Source organism: Macaca nemestrina, chromosome 12 (assembly GCF_043159975.1).
Source record: "Macaca nemestrina isolate mMacNem1 chromosome 12, mMacNem.hap1, whole genome shotgun sequence".
Lineage (NCBI taxonomy): Eukaryota > Metazoa > Chordata > Mammalia > Primates > Cercopithecidae > Macaca > Macaca nemestrina.
Genome location: NC_092136.1, coordinates 8,008,991 through 8,028,263, shown reverse-complemented (window position 1 = coordinate 8,028,263; position 19,273 = coordinate 8,008,991). Strand labels below are relative to the sequence as shown.

Genomic DNA, 19,273 nt, shown 5'->3' with positions numbered 1-19,273 from the left:
CAGAACCTGACAGTGCCTTGATCTTAGACTTCCCAGCCTCCAGAACTTTGGGAAATACATTTCTGTTGTTTACAAGCCACCCAGTCTATGGTATTTTGTTGCAGCAGCTCTAACAGACTAAAACAGCAGAAGCAACTACGAGAACACTTCAATGGAACACAGCCCTTCTCAACATGCTCATAGCCAAATGAAGAAACAACTTCCCATAAGCAAGAATGAGCAGCCAGCCACCAAGAGCATTACCTCCTTTAGGGGCTAACTCATGTTTCTGGGTAGACACTTTATAAGAAGTCTCAATAGGCTGGGTGCAGTGGCTCATGCCTGTAATCCCAGAACTTTGAGAGGCAGAGGTGGGAGGATCACTTCAGCTCAGGAGTTCAAGACCAGCCTGGGCAACATGGCAAAGCCCTGTCTCTACCAAAAATACAGAAAATTAGCCTGGCGTGGTGGTATGCACTTGTAGTCCCAGCTACTTAAGAGGCTGAGGTGAGAGGATTGCTTTTGAGCCTGGGAGGCAGAGGTTACAGTGGGCCAAGATCTCGCCACTGCATTCCAGCCTAGGTGACAGAGTGAGACCCCATTAAAAAAAAAAAAACAAAAAGTCTCAACAACTTAACTTGTTATTTTCTCAACAACTTAACATTATTTTAATGTTATAATTAGACTCTGAGGGTTATTTTATAGCATATGAAAACTGCTTTTGAAATTCATCTTGGAGAAGACATGAGAGAGAATAACTAACAACAGATTTAATTTTTTTTTTTTTTTAAGACAGAGTCTCACTCTGTTGCCCAGGTTGGATTATAGTGGGGCAATCTTGACTCACTGCAACCTCCGCCTCCTGGGTTCAAGCGATTTTCCTGCCTCAGCCTCTCGAGTAGCTGGGATTACAGGCGCCTGCCACTACGTCCGGCTAATTTTTGTATTTTTAGCAGAGACGGGGTTTCACCATGTTGGCCAGGCTGGTCTTGAACTCCTGACCTCAAGTGATCTGCCCACCTTGGCCTCCCAAAGTACTGGGATTACAGGCGTGAGCCACCAAGCCTGGCCTAATGACAAATTTAAAAAGAACCATGGGCTAGGCACAGTGGCTCACATCTGTAATCTCAGCACTTTGAGAGGCTGAGGCAAGTGGATTGCTTGAACCCAAGAGTTCACAACCAGGCTGGGCAACATGGCAAGACCACATATCTATTTAAAAACAATAATAAATTAGCCAGGCATAGTGGCACATACCTGTGGCCCCAACTACTTGGGAGGCTGATGTGGGAGGATCACTTGAGCCCAGGAGGTCAATGTGGCAATGAGCCATGATTATGCCACTGTACCCTGGCCTGCTGGCCTGGGCAACAGAGTAAGATCCTGTCAAAAAAAAAAAAAGAACAAGAAAATCAAGCAATACTACTACAGTATCATATCAGTCAAAGGCTAATCAGGAGACAGAATCTACACAGTCATTTGAACAGCAAAAGTCCAACATAAGGAGTTATTAGGGGATTGAAATCATGCGGGATTGACTAATGAGAGTTGAAGAGAACACTACAGAACGAAAACATAGGCCAGGCGCGGTGGCTCATACCTGTAATCCCAGCACTTTGGAAGGCCGAGGTGAGCGAATTGCTTGAGACTAGGAGTTCGAGACCACCCTAGGCAACATGGTGAAACCCTGTCTCTATACAAAGTTTTAAAAGTCAGCTGGGTGTGGTGGCATGTGCCTGTAGTCCCAGCTAACCGGGAAGCTGAGGTGGGAGGATCGCTTGAGTTCCTGAAGTCAAGGCTGTAGTGAGCTGTGATCACACCATGCACTCCAGCCTGGGCGACAAAGTAAGGTCCTGTCTCAAAAAAAAAAAAAAAAAAAAAAAAGAAAGAAAGAAAGAAATAGCAGATAGAAGGATAGAGGTAGAAGCCGCTGCCCTGAGGGCTAACATAGAGCACCCAAGGAAGAGCCCCACTCCAAGCCAGGGATCCAGACCACGCTGGAGAGAGCAAGGCCATGGCTGATGAGACATTTGAAGTGCCTTGGGCAACACTGTAAAACTGCCAGAGGCTATGCCAAGGGAAGCTGCTGGCTGCTGGGTGCTGCTGGTCACTGAATGGTCAGGAATTGGGAGCTGGAGAAGCTGATCTCAGCAGGATCTGGTCCCTGGAAAAACTATTATGTGTCGGCCTGATGGCATGGAAAGCTGTGGCCTGCAGGAAGGAGCCTGGTGTGGAAAACTCTGCCTACCCAAGAGCTGAGCGCCACAGAAAGTGGGTGCTGCGCTTGTCTCCTCCAGTGTCTCTTCAGCGCCCTCTATTGATGAGGCTGAGGACGGGATTTCTAGCAAGATGGGCTTCTATAAGCAGAGGAGATGGAAGTCAACTGAACTGTGTAGTTTACCTGTCAGATCCTAAAGCCAAAGGGGAAAACTTTACTCAGTGGATATGAGCTCCCACTCAAGGAAGTTGCTCCTTGGTCTTACTACTCTAGGCTTCAAAGATGGTAGGAGGGGCCGGGCATGGTGGCTCACACCTGTAATCCCAGCGCTTTGGAAGGCCAAGCTGGGTGGATCACCTGAGATCGGGAGTTTGAGACCAGCCTGGCCAACATGGTGAAACCCTATATCTACTAAAAAGGCAAAAATTAGAAGGGCGAGGTGGCGTGTGTCTGTAGTTCCAGCTACTTGGGAGGCTGAGGCAGGAGGACCACTTGAACCTAGGAATCAATGCAAAATGATTTATTATGTGATGATTTAAAATCTGTTGAAATGAAACTGATCTGTTTCGTCTACAAAGAGCAGACCGCAGAAATTTGACAGGGACATCAGAGTTATGGTGAGAAACAGGTGGATGAGTGGCAGGACCTGATTACTGGTGGGATCATGCCAAGATAATTTTCCAGCTGAAGCAGAGGGGAAACATTCCACTGACCTATAGATGAAGCCAAGGCTGGTGTTGGAGATGCTGGCAGCTCTGTTCTGGACTTTATGTCAAAGAAATCATATTGTATGTTTCTTTTGCTATTTCCATGCTTAGTTCATTGGGGAAAGTACAAAAGAAATTGCACCATAGTGAAAGCCATTTGAAGTTAGATGAAAAACAATGGCTAAACTCTTCCAACATCTTTAGGAAATGCAGACGTAATGAGGAGGTCTTTCAACCTCAGTTTTCTAACACATCTGAAAGCCTTTGCACCACCTGGGAAGCCTCCTTATTTTACTATCAGGGAACAATAAGACATGATCTTAACTCATAGGAATTTCTTCTGTCTCCAGAGCCTGAATCCTCTGAATTATTTTTTAAACTTAAACTTGCACGTACAAAGTTTTTGTCATGACACACTTTCTTTCTTTCTTCTTTCTTTCTTTCGTTCATTCTTTCTTTTCTCCTTTCTTTCTTTCTTTCTTTCTTTCTTTCTTTCTTTCTTTCTTTCTTTCTTTCTTTTTCTCTCTCTCTGTCTCTCTCTCTCTTTTTTTTTTTTTGAGACAGAGTCTTGCTCTGTGGCCCAAGCTGGAGTACAATGGCACGATCTCGGCTCACTGCATCCTCTGCCCCCCGGGTTCAGGCAATTCTCCTGCCTCAGCCTCCTGCGTAGCTGGTATTATAGGTGTGCACCACCACGCCCGCCTAGTTTTTGTATTTTTAGTAGAGATAGGGGCTTCACCATGTTGGTCAGGCTGGTCTCGAACTTCTGACCTTGTGATCCACCCGCCTCAGCCTCCCAAAGTGCTGGGATTACAGGCGTGAGCCACCGCACCCAGCCTCTTCCTTCTTTCCTTCCTTCCTTCCTTCCTTCCTTCCTTCCTTCCTTCCTTCCTTCCTTCCTTTCTTTCTCTTTCTTTCTTTCTTTCTTTCTCTCTCTTTTTTCCTTCCTCCCTCCCTCCCTCCTTCCTTCTCTTTCTTTCTTTCTTTCTTTCTTTTTTCTTTCTTCCTTTCTCCTTCCTTCCTTCCTTTCTTCCTTCTCTCTCTCTTTCTTTCTTTCTTTTTCTTTCTTTCTCTCTCTCTCTTTCTTTCTTTTTTTTTGAGACAGAGTCTCACTCTGTCATCCAGGCTGGAGTGCAATGGCACAATCTCAGCTCACTGCAATCTCCACCTCCCAGATTAAAGCGATTCTCCTGTCTCAGTCTCCCAAGGAGCTGGGATTACAGGCGCCTGCCACCACACTTTACTAATTTTTATAGTTTTGTTAGAGATGGGGTTTCACCATGTTGGCCAGACTGGTCTCAAACTCCTGACTTTAGGTGTCCACCCTCCTTGGCCTCCTAAAGTGCTGGGATTACAGGTGTGAGCCACTGCATCCGGCCGACACAAAGACTTTCATGTTATTTCTGGAATAAGAAAAACAGCTATGGAAAAAATATATCAACAGCATACTGTATACAACATTTTTTAAAAAATAGAGATTAATGAGTTATGAAAATAATATGTAAGGCTGGACACAATGGCTCATGCCTGTAATCCCATCACTTTGGGAGGCCAAGGAGGGAGGATCATTTGAGCCCAGGAGTTTGAGACTAGCCTGGGCAACATGGTGAAATCCTGTCTCTGCAAAAAATTTAAAAATTACCAGGGCATGGTGGCAGCACCTGTAGTGTTAGCTACTCAGGAGGATGAGAGCCGGGAAGCCAGGAGGCAGAGGCTGCAGTGAGCCGAGATCATGCCACTATACTCCAGCCTGGTCGACAGAGGGAGACTCCATTTAAAAACAAACAAACAAAACACCTCTAAGTGCATGTTTCTAATACAAGCCCTAATCTAGATTACAAGTGAACTGTAATCAAAACAGTGGAGTATGAGACAGGAAATCTACCTGTAAGCACTATACGAATGATACTTCTGAGAGAAAACATAGGAGAAAATACTTGTGATCTTAGTGAAGGGATCATTTTCTTAGTTATGACACCAAAAAGCATGATCCATAAAAGAAAACAGTATAAACTGGAATTCACCAAAATTAAAAACTTTAACTCTTGGCTGGGCGCGGTGGCTCACGCCTGTAATCCCAGCACTTTGGGAGGCTGAGGCAGGAGGATCACAAGGTCAGGAGATCGAGACCATCCTGGCTAACATGGTGAAACCCCGTTTCTACTAAAAATACAAAAAAATTAGTTGGGCATAGTGGCACATGCCTGTAGTGCCAGCTACTCGGGAGGCTGAGGCAGGAGAATCACTTGAACCCGGGAGGCTGACGTTACAGTGAGCCGAGATCGCACCACTGCACTTCAGCCTGGGTGACAGAGCAAGACTCCATCTCAAAAAAAAAAAAAAAAACCACAAAAAATCTTTAACTCTTTAAAATACACTGTTATGAACATAAAAAGACAAGTCACAGACTGGGAGAAAATATTTGCAAAACACATATCTGACAAAAGACTTGGACCTAGAATATATTAAAATATATAACTCAGTAACAATAATTCATTTTTAAATGGAGATGATTGGCTGGGTGCAGTGGCTCACACCTGTAATCCCAGCACTTTGGGAGGCTGAGGCAGGTGGAACACTTGAGGTCAGGAGCTCAGGACCAGTCTGGCCAGCATGGTGAAACCCGTCTCTACTAAAAATACAAAAAATTAGCTGGGTGTGGTGGTGCGCACCTGTTGCCCCAGCTACTTGGGAGGCTGAGGCAGGAGAATCACTTGAACCTGGGAGGCGAAGGTTTCAGTGAGCCGAGATCGCACCACTGCACTCCAGCCTGGGCGACAGAGCGAGACTCTGTCTCAAAAAACAAAACAAAGCAACAACAAAACAAAACAACAAAAAAACCGGAGATGATGTGAACAGACACCATACCAAGGAAGGTATATATGTGATAAGTTAGCAAATAAAATATACTCAATGTCATTAGTCATTAGGGAAATGCACATGTAAACCACAATGACTTACCTGGCAGGGGAGATACCATGATCACGTAGGTGGTTTTCCCAGGGTAAGGCTCATCCATTGCACTCCAGGTGTGCTGACCCCTGTAATTTCCCTAAACGCGGGAAACTCAACTGCATTGTTTGTGGTAGTGGGGGACTGCACTTGCGCTTGCTCCTGTGCCAAATTTCTTTGTTTTCTTTTCTTTTTTCTTCTTCTCTTTTTTTCTTTTCTTTTTTTTTTTTTTTTTTTTGAGATGGAGACTTGTCCTGTCACCCAGGGTGGAATGCAGTGGTGCAATCTTGGCTCACTGCAATCTCCACCTCCCAGGTTCCAGCAATTCTCCCGCCTCAGCCTCCTGAGTAGCTGGGATGACAGGTGCATGCCGCCATGCCTGGCTAATTTTTTGTATCTTTAGTAGAGACGGGGTTTCACCACATTGGCCAGGCTGGTCTCGAACTCCTGACTTCATGATTTGCCCGCCTTGGCCTCCCAAAGTGCCAGGATTACAGGCATGAGCTACCATGCCTGGCTTCCTGTGTCAAATTTCATTTTTTTAAAAAAGAAAAAGAATGCAATGAAATACCACTTACTCGCCTATTAGAATGACTAAAATGAAAAAGACTGACTATACTGAGTGTTGGCTATGAAGGAGAAACTAGAGCTCTCATACTCCGTTGATGAGAATATAAAATGGTACATTTTGGAAAAACGATTTGGCGGTTTCTGAGAAAGTTAAACACATACTACCACATGACTCAGCATTTCACTTCTAGGTACAGTTCCAAAGAAATGAAAGCACTGGTCCAAACAAGGACTTGTACAAAAATATTCATAGTAGCTTCATTTGTGATGGCACAAAGCTGGAAACAACCCAATGTCCTTAAACAGGTTAAGGGATAAACCAATTGTAGGAATAATTTTCACAATTTAAAAGCAATGATGCCGGGCACAGTGGCTCGTGCCTGTAATGCTAACACTTTGGGAGGCCGAGGCAGACGGATCACTCAAGTCCAGGAGTTTGAGACCAGCCTGGGCAATATGGCAAAACCCCATCTCTACTGAAAATACAAAAATTAGCTGGGCGTGGTGGTGGGTGTCTGTAATCCCAGCTACTCGGGAGGCTGAGGCATAAGAATCACTTCAGCCCAGGAGGCAGAGGTTGCAATGAGCTGACATGGTGCCTCTGCACTCCAGCCTGGGTGATAGAGTGAAACTCTGTCTGAAAAATAAATAAATAAAAGTAATGAACTATTGATAAATACACAGCATGGGTGGATCTTGAAATAATAATGCTGAAAGAAGCAGATTCCCCCCTCAGAAAAAATAGTATGAATTGTATAATCCGATTCATATAAAATTCTAGAAAATGCAAAATAATCCATAGTGACAAAAGGCAGGTGAGTGGTTGCTTAGAGATAGGGCTGGGCAGGGGGTAGACAAAGGATTACAAAGAGTCAAAAGGAGGCTGGGCATGGTGGTTCATGCCTGTGATTCTAGCACTTTGGGAGGTAGAGGTAGGAGGCTCACTTGAGGCCAGGAGTTTGAGACCACCCTAAGCAACATAGTGAGACCCCGTCTCTACAAAAAGTAAAACAATTAGCTGGGTGTGGTGGCGCACGCCTGTGGTCCCAGCTATTTGGGAGGCTGTGGTTGGAGGATCGCTTGAGCTTGGGAGTTTGAGGCTCAGTGAGCTTTTTTTTTTTTTTTTGAGGAGTCTCGCTCTGCCTCCCGAGTTCATGCCATTCTCCTGCCTCAGCCTCCTGAGTAGCTAGGACTACAGGTGCCCGCTACCACATCTGGCTAATTTTTTGTAGAGACGGGGTTTCACCATGTTAGCCAGGATGGTCTCAATCTCCTGACCTTGTGATCCGCCCGCCTCGGCCTCCCAAAGTGCTGGGATTACAGGCATGAGCCACTGCACCCGGCCTCAGTGAGTTTTAATTGCACCACTGCACTCCAGTCCCATAGAGGGAGCAAGACCCTGTCTCAAAAAAAAAAAAAAAAAATGCAAGAAGAAACTTTTGAAGGTAATGGATATGTTCATTATCTTCATTGTGGATTCTGGGTATACACATACATCAAAACTTATCAAATTGTACTATTTATTTATTTATTTATTTATTGAGACAGAGTCTGACTCTGTTGCCCAGGCTGTAGTAGAGTGGCACGATCTCGGCTCACTGCAACCTCCACCTCCCAGCTTCAAGTGATTCTCCTGCCTCTGCCTCCCAAGTAGCTGGGATCACAGGCGCACACCAGCATGCCCGGCTAATTTTTGTATTTTTTTTTTTTTTAGTAGAGATGGGGGTTTCGCCATGTTGGCCAGGTTGGTCTTGATCTCTTGATCTTGTGATCCGTCCCCGCTCAGCCTTCCAAAGTGCTGGGATTACAGGTGTGAGCCACTGTGCCTGGCCAGAGCTTTTCATTTTCTTTAAACTCTTCAGAGCAGTTAAAAGCATCAGCTGCTCCTCAAAAGATATTTATTAATTGCAAAGAGAAAAGTAGTTATTTTGCAGTGGATGAACTCAGAGCAAACACTGCCTTAATCAAGCACTCAAGGTTAAAATCACCAGTTTAAAGGCCAGGCGTGGCTGTGGATGCCTGTGGTCCCTGCTATTTAGGAGGCTGACGTGGGAGAATTGCCTGAGCCTGGGAGGTCGAGGCTGCAGTGAGCCTAGATTGTGCCACTGCACTCCAGCCTGGGCAACAGAGTAAGACCCTATCTCAAAAAAAAAAGGTTTGTTAAGTCACTAAGTTTGTGGTAATTTGTTACAGCTGACCTTATGGTTTACTGTGTGGCCCAGACTGAGGAAACATTCTCCAGCCAAACAAGGCTGCAGTCTAAGCAGTCCTCTTCTTGGCCTTTATACTCTGTGGAGCCAGTGACACCAGATGGAGAAACTGTATGGAGCTTAGGGAAAGGCTGTATAGGAAAATTGGAGCATGTGCCCTGTGTTTTGTTGTTTTGTTTGGTTTTGGTGGTTTGTTTGTTTGTTTATTTATTTATTTATTTATTTATAGAGGAAGTGTCGACTAATTTTTGTATTTTAGTTCAGCAGAGTTTCACCATGTTGATCAGTGTGGTCTTGAACTCCTGACCTCAAGTGATCCACCTGCCTAAGCCTCCCAAAATGCTGGGATTACAGGCGTGAGCCACCATGACTGACTGTTAAACTTTTTATTTTGGGATAATTGTGGATGTACATGCAGTTCAAAGAAATAATACAGAGAGATCCTTTACCTGGTTTCCCCCATTGATAATATCTTGCAAAACTATACTACAATATTGGCCGGGCGCGGTGGCTCACACCTGTAATCCCAGCACTTTGAGAGGCCGAGGCGGGTGGATCGTGAGGTTGGGAGATCAAGACCATCCTGGCCAACATGGCGAAACCCCACCTCTACTAAAAATACAAAATTTAGCCAGGTATGGTGTCGTGCGCCTGTAGTCCCAGCTACTCAGGAGACAGTGGCAGGAGAATCACTTGAACCCAGAAGGCGGAGGCTGCAGTTAGACGAGATTGCACCACTGCACTCCGAGCCTGGGCGACAGAGTGAGACGCTGTCTCAAAAACAAAACAAAACAAAAAACTATAGTACAATATCACAACCATGATATTGATATTGACACAGTCAAGATACAGAACACTGCTATCACTTCAAGATCCCCCATGCTGCCCATTTATGGTCATACACTTTCCCTACCCATTCCCCTCTCCTACCCCACATCTTCAACCCCCGCAATCACTAAGCAGTTTTCCATTTCTATAACTTTGTCATTTCAAGAATATTATATAAAAGGAATCATAGGCCATGTGTGGTGGCTCACGCCTGTAATCCCAGCACTTTGGGAGGCCGAGGTGGGTGGATCACCTGAGGTCAGGAGTTCAAGACCAGCCTGGCCAACAGGGAGAAACCTCGTCTATACTAAAAATACAAAAATTAGCCTGGCGTGGTGGAATGTACCCGTAGTCCCAGCTATTAAGGAGGCCAAGGCAGAACAATCACTTGAATCTGGGAGGTGGAGGTTGCAGTGAGCCAAGAGCCAAGATCGAGCCACTGTACTCCAGCCTGGGCAACAGAGCAAGACTCCGTCTCAAAAAAAGAAAAAAAAGGAAAAAAAAAGGAATCATACAGTATACAACATTTTGGGATCAGCCTTTTTCACTCAGTAGCATCCCCTGTGGGTTCATTTAGGTTGTTCTGTGTGTCAGAAGTTCATTCAGTTTTTTTCTTTTTTTTTTTGAGACGGAGTCTCCCTCTGTCGCCCAGGCTGGAGTGCAGTGGTGCCATCTCGGCTCACTGCAATCTCTGTCTCCCACATTCAAGTGATTCTCCTGCCTCAGCCTCCTGAGTAACTGGGATTACAGGCACGCCCCACCATGCCCAGCTAAGTTTTATATTTTTATTTATTTATTTTAATTTTATTTTGTATTTTGAGAAGGAGTTTCACCCTTGTTGCCCAGGCTGGAGTGCAATGGTGCGATCTCAGCTCACCGTAACCTCCACCTCCCAGGTTCAAGTGATTCTCCTGCCTCAGTCTTCTGAGTAGCTGGGATTACAGGCACCTGCCACATGCCTGGTTAATTTTGTATTTTTAGTAGGGACAGGGTTTCTCCATGTTGGTCAGGCTGATCTTGAACTCCCGACCTGAGGTGATCCACCTGCCTCGGCCTCCCAAAGTGCTGGGATTACATGCATGAGCCACCGTGCCCGGCCTAAGTTTTATATTTTTAGTAGAAATGAGGTTTCACCATTTTGGCCAGGCTGATCTCAAACTCCTGACCTCAGGTGATCCACCTGCCTCGACCTCCCAAAGTGCTGGGATTACAGGCGTGAGCTGCCGCGCCTGGCCAAGTTCATTCATTTTTATTGCTAGCACTCTTCCATGGTATTGATTGTTTAACAGGCTATATAACCATTTTCCTATTGGACGTCATTTGGGTTGTTTCCAGTTTTGAGCTATTCCAAATAAATCTGCTGCAAACAATCCGGTACAGGTTTTCACGTGGACATGAGTTTTCATAATGCCCAGGAGTGCAGTTACTCAGTTGTCTGGTAGATGCATGTTTAACTTTTCAAAAATTGGCAGGCCAGGCGCGGTGGCTCACGCCTGTAATCCCAGCACATTGGGAGGCTGAGGTGGGCGGATCACGAGCTCAGGAGTGCGAGACCAGCCTGACCAATATGATGAAATCCCGTCTGTATTAGAAATACAAGAATTAGTTGGACTTGGTGGCGGGCATCTGTAATCCCAGCTATTCAGGAAGCTGAGGCAGAAGAATCACTTGTACCCGGGAGGTGGAGGTTGCAGTGAGTCAGGATCTCGCCCCTGCACTCTAGCCTGGGGGACGGAGCGAAACTCCATCTCAAAAATAAATAAATAAATAAATAAAATAAAAAAGAGTTGGCCAAACTGTTTTCCGGAATGGCTGCACCATTTTATATTTCCACTGGCGATGTGTGAGTGGCCCAGTTTCTCTGTAACCTTGCTAGTGTTTGGTGTTGTCTGTGATCCATTTAGAGTTAATTTCTGCGTTAGATTGTGAAACTTAGATTGTGATTTGATTTCTTTGCCTATGTATGTAGGATTGCTGCAATGTTACTTGCTGAAAAGACTGTCTTTCCTCCACTGAGGAGCCTTTGTCCAAAATCATTGGGCATATTTGTGTAGGTGTATTTCTGGGTTCTCTTTCCATTTGATTGATCTAGGTGTCTGTCTGTCTGCTGACACCACACACAGTCTTGATGACTGTAGTTATATAATGAGTCTTTAATTCTTAGAGTAGTTCCACTAACTTTATTCTTTTCTTCAAAATTATCTTAGCTATTCTAGTTATTTTGCCTTTTCATATACATTTTAGAAGAGTCTTGTCTATACCTATAAAAAATCCTGCAGGGTTTTGATAGGAATTGAATTAAATCTATATATCAACTTGGAGAGAACTGACATCTTTACTATGCTATCTTCCAATCCATGAACACACTATGTCTCTCCATTTATTTAGATTTTCTTTGATTTCTTTTATAAGTATTTTTTAACTTTCAGCCTACAATTCCTTTACATATTTTCTTAGATTTACACCTAAATATTTCCTTTCTATTTTAAGCAATTATTAATGACATTATATGGCCAGGAACAGTGGCTAATGCCTATAATTCTAGCACTTTGGGAGGCCAAGGTAGGCAGATCACTTGAGGCCAGGAGTTCAAGACCAACCTGGCCAACATAGCGAAACCCTATCTCTACTAAAAATGCAAAAAAACCTTAGCTGGGTGTGATGGTGCATCCATCTTTGTAATCCCAGCTACTTGGGAGGCTGAAGCATGAGAATCACTTGAATCCAAGAAGCAGAGGTTACAGTGAGCCAAAACTGCGCCACTGCACTCCAGGCTAGGCGGCAGAAAGAGACTCTGTCTCAAAAACCAAATAAATAAATAAAGCAAATAACATTATATTTTTAATGTCTGTGTCCATGTGATTATTGCTAGTACATAGAAATACAATTGATTTTTGTATGTTGAGCTTATAACCTACAATCTTTCTTTTTTTTGAGATGGAGTCTCGCTCTGTCGCCCAGGCTAGAGTGCAGTGGCGAGATCTTGACTCACTGCAAGCTCTGCCTCCCAAGTTCATGCCATTCTCCTGACTTAGCCTCCTGAGTAGCTGGGACTACAGGCGCACGCCCAGCTAATTTTTTTGTATTTTTAGTAGAGACAGGGTTTCACCATGTTAGCCAGGATGGTCTCAATCCTGACCTCTGATCTGCCCACCTCGGCCTCCCAAAGTGCTGCGATTACAGGCGTGAGCCACTGCGCCTGGCCTCCATTCCTATTTTTTTTTTTTTTTTGAGACGGAGTCTCGCTCTGTCGCCCAGACTAGAGTGCAGTGGCGCAATCTCGGCTCACTGCAACTTCCTCCTCTGGGTTCAAGCGATTCTCCTGCCTCACCCTCCTGAGTAGCTAGGATTATTACAGGCATGCACCACCATGCCTGGCTAACTTTTACTTTTTTTTTTTTTTTTTTTTTTTGAGACGGAGTCTTGCTCTGCCGCCCAGGCTGGAGTGCAGTGGCCGGATCTCAGCTCACTGCAAGCTCCGCCTCCCGGGTTCACGCCATTCTCCTGCCTCAGCCTCCGGAGTAGCTGGGACTACAGGCGCCCGCCACCGCGCCCGGCTAGTTTTTTTGTATTTTTTAGTAGAGACGGGGTTTCACCGTGTTAGCCAGGATGGTCTCGATCTCCTGACCTCGTGATCCACCCATCTCGGCCTCCCACAGTGCTGGGATTACAGGCTTGAGCCACCGCGCCCGGCCAACTTTTGCATTTTTAGTAGAGACAGGATTTTGCTATGTTGGCCAGGCTGGTTTTGAACTCCTGATCTCAAGTGATCCACCCGCCTCAGCCTCCCAAAGTACAGGGATTACAGGCATGAGCCACCGCACCCGGCCATGCCTAGCTAATTTTTAGAGACAAGGCTTCACCATGTTGCCCAGGCTGGTCTCAAACTGCCAGGCTCAGGTGATCCTCCCACTTTGGCTTCCCAAAGTGCTAGGATTACAGGCATGAGCCACCGCACCTGGACTGAAATGCAATTTCTGTATCAATTGATGTGATTTTTTTTTTCTTTAGCCTGTGTTATGAGCTGATGTGTCCCTCTCCTCCTCTGCCCCGAAATTCATGTATTAAAGTCCTAACCCCCTGTACCTCAGAATATAACCATATTTGGAGATACAATCTTTAAATAAGTAAAATTAAAATGAGATTATTAGAGTGGTCCATAATACATTTTGACCAATGTCCTTGTAAGAAGAAGAAATTTGGCCACAGACACACATGGAGGGAAGATGATGCGAAGACAGAGAGAAGAAGGCCCTCGGAAGGAACCAATCCTGCTAACACCTTGATCTTGGACTTCCAACCTCCAGAACGGTGAGACATAAATTTCTCACTGTGCTTTCCCCAAGTCTGTGGTACTTTGTGGCACCATGCCCTCTTTAGAACACAAGCTGAGATACTCATAAAGGACTGAGTTTTGCCTGATCCACCAATCCATGAACTGGGCTTGCAAAGTCATTCCCCATCCTTATGTGAAAGTTGCGCATATGACCTCAAGCTCAAGTGTAGCCTGGAAGCTGAAGTGGGTCTAACGAGCAGGGGGCTCCCACTTCCAGTGTCCCCAGACTCTCCCTTCCTGGCCACGTCTCCCTCAACTCACACCCATGGCCTGAAGGGGAGTTCTGAGCCCAGCACACGAAGGGTTCTGTGTGACATAGCACCAGCTGGTAGTGGACTGCTACAGCATCACAGCGCACATATGGGTGTCACTGAAAGACAGTGCAAAGATAAATCTCCAAGCAGATAGAGCTTTGAGGGGCACATCTAGTCCACTTTGTTTTGAAGGAGAGTAGTTCTGAACTGTGGCTGTATGCAAGGGCATACATAACAGTTTAGCTGTTGTGAGAAATATTATTACCTTAGGAGTTAAGAACTCAGATTTGAGCTGACTGCCTGGGTTCAAGTCCTGGCTTTGCTACTTACTGTCCATGCAACTTTAAGCAAGTGATTAAACTTTTTGTACCCCTATTACCTCTTCTTACCATTTTAAAGAAGGTAATGATACTATCTACCTCATAGAGTTGCTGTGGTGAGGACTGAATTAATATAGGTAAAGTACTCAGCACCTGGAACACAGTAAGCACTGTGTAAGTTTATCTGCAATGGATGATGATGGTGATGATGTCCAACAGTCAGGGATTTGGAAGGAACAGAACTAGGACCCATAACAAAAAATTCTGGCAGATTCAAGAATGGTTCAAATCCTATAGGGTTGAAAATTTCCCCCACCAGGGAATGAACCCTGATCAGCCATGGTACAGGCTGAAGGCAAAGAGAAGGTGGAGGGGGTCAAGAAGAAAGGTAGTTGTAAATATCAACTACAGCCTTAGGCCTGTTGCAGAAATGAAGATTCCAACAGGCATCAAATGCTTTGTCCTTGTCCTATTATGTGACCATTTTCACTTTCCTTCCCCTCTCCCTTTCCTCTTCTGTTTTATATATGGTGATCCTTCTCAGCCAGGGGTGATTTTGAGCCATGGGGGACTGATATGGTTTGGCTCTGTGTCCCTACCCAAATCTCATCTAGAATTGTAATACCCACGTTTACAGGGAGGCAGGCAATTGGATCATGGGGATGGTTTCCCCCATGCTCTTCTCATGATAGGGAATTCTCATGAGATCTGATGATTTTAAAAGTATCAGTTTTCTCCTGTGCTCTCACTTCTCCCTCCTGCCGTCTTGTGAAGAAGGTGCCTGCTTCACCTTCCACCATGATTGTAAGTTTCCTGAGGCCTCCTCAGACATGCAGAACTGTGAGTCAATTAAACCTCTTTCCTTTTATAAAGTGCCCAGTCTCAGGAAGTTCCTTATAGCAGTGTGAAAACGGACTAATACAGGGACCTTTGCCAATGTCTGGAGACAATTTCAATTGCCATGACTTGGGAAAGGGGAGTGCTACTGGCATCTAGCAAGTAGAGTAAGGGAGGCTGCTAAACATCCTACAATGCACAGAAAAGTCCCCCACAACAGCGATTATTTGGCCCAAAATATCAGTGTTCTCAAGGTAGAAAACTGATAGAGAGTATAGATGGTGGTTCATATTTTAAGTCCACAAGTTACAGGATATCAAGATGGAATTGGGATTGAACCAAAGAAGGCTGAATAATACCCAGAAGTGGGTGTGTGCTTTCCTGTTCTTCAGAGTCTACAAAGAGAAACACTCTGTTTCCCAGACTTGCTTACAACAAGGGATCTGGGTGTGACTTAGATCCCGCCAGCCAGAGGCACTCACGTGCCTCAGATTGCAGCAGAGTTTACAGTACCCTGGGGTGGACTGATTCTGCAGAGTTGTTTTTTTATGTCATTTCTGAAAGTCTAATTAATAGCCCATTTCTCCAGCTCTTCCAATTATTTTATAAACACTAAAACCCTATATAGAATCCCTTAATGCTTAAAATGGTAAGAGTAGTTTCTGCAATAGAACCCTGATCGATACGGCAATAAATAGTATCCACAATGACTTATCAATAAGGAAAAGTAAAAAAAGGAGAGAAAATTAAGTAAAATATGTGAATATTCCAGAGGGAAAAAATAAGAATGTTCTATAAACTTGAAAAGACGTTCAACCTCATCAGTATTAAGGGCAACCACAACGAGATACATTTTCACATCCACCAGATCAACAGTTTGGATGATGCCCCTAAGTAGTCCTGAAGCAGTGCCTCCCAACCTTTCTTACCTAACAGTGCACAGAGAAAGCCATAGAATGTTACCAGCACAGGCCAGGTGCGGTGGCTCACACCTGTAATCCCGGCACTTTGGGAGGCCGAGGTGGGGGGATATCTTGAGATCAAGAGTTCTCTACTAAAAATACAAAAATTAGCTGGGTGTGGTGGTGGGCACCTGTAATCCAGCTATTTGGGAGGCTGAGACAGGAGAAACGCTTGAATTCAAGAGGTGAAGGTTGTAGTGACCTGAGATCACACCACTGCACTCCAGCCTGGGTGACAAAGTGAGACAACATCTGAAGAAAAAAAAAGAAAGAAAGAAAATACAAGTCAGTAAGAACAAGCTACCAACAGCCTCCAAAGACTTACATAGGATCAGTATTTCTGCAAGAAAATCAAGAAAGCAATAGACTCGAGAAGATTCACTGGAAAACAAGGCAAGCCCGTTAAGAAAAGCAAGCAAAGAGGAGGCATTTTTCTCACTTAATAGTAGATACGTACAAGGGTTCCACCATAGCAGGAAGATTACATGGTAAGACAACAACATTCAAACACGAAACACAGTATATATAAAATTAGAGATATTGCTGGGCACAGTGGCTCATGCCTGTAATCTGAGCACTTTGGGAGGCCCAGGCAGGCGGATAACCTGAGGTCAGGAGTTTGAGACCAGCCTGGCCAACATAGTGAAACCCTGTCCCTACCAAAAATACAAAAATTAGCCGGGCATGGTGGCATCCATGTGTAATCCCAGCTACTTGGGAGGCTGAGGCAGGAGAGTTGCTTTAACCCAGGAGGTGGAGGTTGCAGTGAGCTGAGATTGCGTCATTGCACTCTAGCCTGGGCAACAAGAGCAAAACTCCATCTCAAAATAAAATAAAATAAAATAAAATAAGAGATATTGACAATTGGGGAAGAGGGAGAGAGACTGGAGCATCTAGCTCTTGTGAACACCCAAAACACTGGATAATGTGGAGACCCCCTGACCTTCTCCTGACTGTGGGCTGCTGGGTTCGTTAATGGTAGAGTAGCTTAGGATGAGCTCCTTCGTTCAACCCAAAGAGCAGGGGCTCACAGAGGTGTGTTGGACTCACTTTCGCCCTGCTACCTCATACTAAAAACCCCTGGGTCAGAGGCTCAGAGACCTGAGTTCCATCTGTGGCTGTCTGAAACCTCCAAAAAACCATTTCACTTCTCTGAGTCTCAGTCTCCTTGTCTGTACGTGGGAATGATTTTAATGCTCACTGTCCTGCTTATCTCAAGAGACTGTGAGGTTGATCAAAAGAGACAAGGGGTGTGGAAGGGAAAGGGTCCAAGAAGAGCACTTTTCACAGTCATGAGTGCAGGAGGCAGTTCCGCCTGTGCTGCTATGGGATCTTAGGCAAAGCAGCAACTTCTTTCAGCTCCAGTTTTTCTCACTTTAAAATGACAACAGGCCAGGAGCGGTGGCTCACGTCTGTAATCCCAGCACTTTGGGAGGCTTAGGCAGGCAGATTGCTTGAGTCTAGGAGTTCTAGACCAGCCTGGGCAACACGGCAAAACCCCATCTCTACTAAAAATACAAAAATTAACTGGGTGTGGTGGTGTGCGCCTGTAATCCCAGCTACTCAGGAGGCTGAAGTGAGAGGATTGCTTGAACCCGGGAGAAGAGTCTGGAGTGAGCTGAGATCGCACCACTGCACTCCAGTCTGGATGACAGAGTGTGACCCTGTCTCAAAAAAATGAGTAAAATAAAATGATAATAATATTTTGCGGCCGGTGGCTCAAGCCTGTAATCCCAGCACTTTGGGAGGCCGAGACGGGCGGATCACGAGGTCAGGAGATCGAGACCATCCTGGCTAACACGGTGAAACCCCGTCTCTACTAAAAATACAAAAAACTAGCCGGGCGAGGTGGCGGGCGCCTGTAGTCCCAGCTACTCCGGAGGCTGAGGCAGGAGAATGGCGTAAACCCGGGAGGCGGAGCTTGCAGTGAGCTGAGATCCGGCCACTGCACTCCAGCCCAGGCTACAGAGCAAGACTCCGTCTCAAAAAAAAAAAAAAAAAAAAAAATATATATATATATATATATTGCATTACAGAGTTTCTGTGAGAATGGAGTAATACCAGGAAAGCACGTAGCACAGTGCCTCACACATGGAGCGCGTTCGCTAAACGTTAGTCACAAGTGTGATTGATCACAAGTTAATCACAAGTGTGGTAAGAATAAGTCCCGCGTTAATCAGGATTCTGGTGTGAAAATTGCTGAGCCCTTCATGCTCTTCCCCGCTTGCAGACGCCAGAGGGCGACATAGACGGCGGGACTCTAGCCGCCAAGCACGTCCGCCGCAGACCCATAGTCGGCCACGCGGTGGCGCTAAGCCACACAATATCCGGTTTTCCGCAGGCTTTGGGGAGCAGAGGGCTGACCCGGGGAGAGCGGAGACCGGGTAAGTGGGCCTTGGGAGCCAGGGAGCCCTGAACCAGAGGGTCGAGGACCCTTGGACCGAGTATTCTCCGGGCTCCCGGGACACAACAAGATCAGCTGGGAATGAATGGGTCCTGGGCTTTTGTGAATCTGAGTGGGGCATCCCCTCCTCTGGGCGCCGGGCTGCGCCCCCTTCCCCTGGGCAGCCGCGGGGCCGTGACGCCTGGCGGAGGGGGCGCGCATCTTGGCGCGCGCCTGTCCTCGCAGTGGCTCATTCATCGCCGCCGCGGCACGCCGTTGCCATGGGGACGTGATGCAGGCGCGAGGAGCGGGAGGGAGAGGGAGGCCCCGGGTGACGTCCGCGCTCTTCTCGCAGCTCGTCTCCCGCGGCCTCCCAATTCTTGCCTAATTTGGAAGAGAGCCGCAGCCCTTCTGCTGATGCGCGCGCGCTGGCGCCTTTTTAAGGCAACTGGCGGAGTGGCGGCTCCACCAGAGCCTGGGAGCTGCCCCCGCCCCCGAGCCGCGAGCCCTTCGCGGGGCTGGGGCCCGGGGAGTCCCCGGCGCCGCACGCCCCCACCACCCCCATCTTAGCGCCCCCCACCCTCTATGGGGACATTTCAACCAGGGAAAAGGGAGGTCCTGCCCTTGCCCCTCGCCCCCGCCCCCCTCCTCCAACAGGGGAGACTTCTGTCCAAACCTTGGAAAGAAACGAGATGCCAGGCCTAGCGCCTTCGGGGA

The 19,273-nt window shown here is 46.2% G+C and overlaps 1 non-coding gene across 1 annotated transcript; it reads left to right on the top strand.

The window, feature by feature from the left end:
• Positions 1-5,857: 5,857 nt before the first annotated feature.
• Positions 5,858-6,021, top strand: LOC112424595 (U1 spliceosomal RNA). Its single transcript, XR_003015384.2, has one exon. It is a non-coding gene; the product is annotated as a U1 spliceosomal RNA (small nuclear RNA).
• The last annotated feature ends 13,252 nt before the right edge of the window (positions 6,022-19,273 follow it).